Below are 4,188 nucleotides of genomic sequence, written 5' to 3' on the forward strand. Positions count from 1 at the left end.
CCATTTCAGTAGTTTTTGAAGTCAAATGCAAGTTGCAAGTTGAAAAGTCACTGATACAGAACACTGATTAGTCAGCAAATGATAGTCCTCCACCTCAGCACGCATACAAGATCTGACAGGACGGTGAGCGAGACATTGATTATGATATGAAAAATGAGACAGGAGGGGGGTGGCATTGCTGTAGTTTGTGAGCACATGTAATGTGCTTGCTATGATAACATACAACCCTTGCAGGGCTTGTTAAGAAGCCCAGCCTCCATCAGATCCCACGCCAAAACCACTGCTAGTAATTACTGTGTCAGCTTTCTGAATGCTGTCTAAATCTCGGCTCTCAAGACCGATAGTTGCACAATTCCCTCTCTGAAGTCACTCTGGAATGCTAAGCTCAACTTCAGAAATGGACTTAAATATTTACATACTCTAGCAAAAGGTAATTTTTACTTCTTTCAATCAGCTCTTTATTTTTTAAAAATAAAGCGCAGACAAATTCTGCAGTCATAAAACTTGCTTGCTTCTAACAATAATCTCTTTGTGAATTCACAGAAGGTGACTTGCCCCGACATTTCAGTGGGGAGCTGTGAATGGACACAGTTATGAAACCGCTCTCCATGCCTTAATCTAGGAGTATCACAAGAGGTAAGGCATGTGCTCTTTCACTGCATCACCTAGACACTTTTTCAGTGGAGTCTACAGATGTGATGCTTATATTTTAAAACATGCATAAACTTGTCTGAAGAAACAGTATCTTATGAGGGAGCAAAGAGGATGTGTAATTAAGGAGTACAATCTCTGTATTTTATATAGTGTGTTCTTCCTACAGCTAAGCAGTATGTATTTCACAAGGCTGCTATTTTTTTTTTTATTTATTTTTTTTTTTAAATTGGCTTTACAAAAATAAACTTTACACAAGTCAATCATGAAGATACAAATACCAACAGTTTCCACTGTAACTGTTGGCTCAGTCCTGCCTCCTTAAAGACTTGTGGATCTAAATTTAACCATAAGCAAAGAACTACCTCAGTTTGAAATACCAATACTATAGCTAGTAATTACTACAGGGCATATGCAAGCCAAGGCATTTCAAAGGTTTGTCAGTGCATTCGCATCTATCAGCACCATCCAGTGTAAGGCAAGGTAACTGTGCAAAGGAGATACTTTTAATCATTAATGCCTGCTCACATTAATATGGTTTATTTTAAATATCAGAGACGAGCTTGATCTTACTTTTAATTTTTTTACAAGGCCTTCTGAAGGAATTTACCTTCAGACTTGAACTGATGAGTGATGAATAATAGCAAGGATATGTGTAAGCTGAAAGTGGTCAAATGTATCCAAAAACAGTAGGGTCCCTACATAGCGAGGAATGTATACAGAATCGTAGAATCACAGAATGTGTTGGGTTGGAAGGGACCTTTAAAGCTGATCCAGTCCAACCCTGCAGTGAGCAGGGACATTGGTACTGGATCAGGCTGCTTAAAGCCCCATCAAGCCTGACCTTGAACATCTCCAGGGATGGGGCCTGCACCACCTCTCTGGGCAACCTGTGCCAGTGATCGACCACCTCATGGGGAAGGACTTTCCTAATATCCAACATAAATCTACCCTTTTCTAGTTTCAGAAAATTTTTGTGAGATGAAGTTGAGTTACCGAAAACATCCCAAATATACAGTTTCTTACTCACACATATCACTAAATACTTGTGCTATAGCAGCGGTAACCCTCTATTTAGAAACTAGGAAATATTTGCATATATTTTAGCTCAACACCTACCACTGATCACACAGAGAATCTTGTTACTCTGATCCCTTCTCTCCCAGCCTCAATGCAATTGAATATTTGAGGTGAGTCAGGTTCATAGTAACTGGTTCATTGTCCCTGCTTACTGGAAGCGTTGGACTGGGTGATCTTCAAAGGTCCCTTCCAACCCAATACTTTCCATGATTCATTCTATGATTCTAACAAAAACCTTTCTGATATGCACAGCAGACAAAAGCATGGTCTAAAAAGTTTCACTTAGTGCATATGGAATACAGCAATTTGCTGCACAGATTTTTGAATGCCTGCACAAATTCTGGACAGATTTTATAAAGGCAACACTGGATACACTTCTTGCAAGAAAAGCAAAAGGAGAGGGGGGCAGTAAGATGGATTTACCACTTCTGGGAGGGAAAGAAATGTGGCTACCTTAAATCCCCCACCTATTTTAGCTCACCCTGCCACCACATATCTTTAACAAATCTCAGAAGCAATTCATGGGAGGAGGGGCACATTTTTGCACTACAAGTCATCTGCTCCAGCTAGCTGTTCCTTATTTGACAATGTGATGTAATTTCCTTTTTGCCTCTGACTTTCTATGTAATGTAAGTACCTGAGATAGAGTAACTGTTTTTAATATTTAAGTATTTAAAACTTCTAATTGGACTTTAGAAAGCCTAAGAGCTGTTAGCTGTTTCTGCAATTCCATATACTTTAAAAAAAATTTAAAAATCCCAGTTCTCTAGTGGTCATGTCATCCCTTAAGTGATTTTGTCTTTGCAACTAGATGAATGCCCAGTAACCCACACCTAGCAGAAACAGCTTCATGACAAGGTTAGTTTAACTCTATTAATTTAATAAATAATTAGATCTTATTTACTACACACCAAACCACCACAGTGCAGTTCAGTATTCCTCAGAGTCACAAGCTGAATCACGCTCAGATACAGCCCTTTGAAGATTTTTCCATTTACAGGAATTAAGTCTTTACAGTTATTACAGAAATGAGGCATATTCTTAGCTTTTATTTTTCTCCACATTCTGCCGGACAGAAACGGACCATTCTATGGTAGAAAATGTAAGACTACGATCACTTGGTGAAGATGGATAAAAAATGCTGCTCAAATCATAGGAGGTTGCAAATAATTCTACAGGTATACCCCAGCTGATGATGGGTGTAAATTTAAAGAGACAAATCAACCAAACAGCAGATGAACAATGTATTTAGACTGTAACAGTCAGCTATTTTGGAATATATTTGGAATATATTCCAAAATAACTGCAAGTTCAGTTAAAATCTGGGCTACCATTTCATGGTCCTACACAGCAACTGGGAGGAACCTGTAAATTGCCAGTAGAAAACTAATAATTAAATAGCAAGACAATTGCCTTGCCTCTGCTTGTCAGATTTCAGATGCATGCTTAAGGTATGGTACTTCACCCTCCTGAAAATTTCAATGTGAATATAGCCAGCTTACATTCAGGAAATAAAAATCCTTTTATAGCTGACTCAGAGTCACAACCATAGCATTAGACACGCTGTGATAAGTTTTAATTCTGTTTTCCACTACAGAGAAGTGGAACTGTTTTCCTGAAATAATCCCTGCGTTACATAAGATGGCAGACAAAGGGCTTCACCAAGAACATCCACTCCCTCAAAAGGTAAGTTTAAAAATTGTCCCATAGAAGTAAATTGCAAATGAAACAAAACTTGGTTTGTGCATAAAGTAACATGAGTGAATTGCGCAGTTTGGCTTCCTCTTTTTAAGTTTTACTAGCTTATAAATGTGATTCACAAATGCGTGTTTGATGCAGAGGCACTGTTCACCTGTCATTCCAGTATGACAAAGATTCAGGTATCCCCAGACTGACCAGAGACCTTGCTCCTAGAGCCCTTCCAATCCAGTTTATCAATATATAATTAAGTATTGTTATCCTTGGATCAAGCATAACAAGTTTTTTGCTTATTGCTTCAGCAAGGCATTGCACAGAGTCCTTAGTCTGTGCGCCAGCGACCCGAGACCACTGGAGTCTCAGTTGCTCTGGGCTGCTCTGTGCAGGCAGCAGCTGGCCTGCACGCTCGGAGATGTGCTGTCAATACTTGATGGCACAGGGCTGTCCCCAGATTTAAACACCATAGACTGACTATTTTGGAACCCCAGCACACGCTTATCCTCGATTATTAAGTCATGGAGAAATGTTTATTCTAAATTAAGCCATCCTAAATTAGAGTGCGACACGCAGAGCCCGAGCCCACGGTGCGGTCTCTGTTTCCCCGCCGGAGCGAGGGGAGCAGCTCAGAGGCGAGGGGGGAAAGCGCCGTTCCCGCGTCGGATCGAGAAGCAAGCACGCGGCGTGCCCCGCTGAGTCCCGGCAATGCGGCTGCGGGCACCGCTGGCTCCGGGCGGTCTCACCCCGAGGGGCTTTTGCCGC

The sequence above is a fragment of the Mesitornis unicolor genome, unplaced genomic scaffold (genome assembly GCF_000695765.1).
Source record: "Mesitornis unicolor isolate BGI_N332 unplaced genomic scaffold, ASM69576v1 scaffold49430, whole genome shotgun sequence".
Taxonomy (NCBI): domain Eukaryota; kingdom Metazoa; phylum Chordata; class Aves; order Mesitornithiformes; family Mesitornithidae; genus Mesitornis; species Mesitornis unicolor.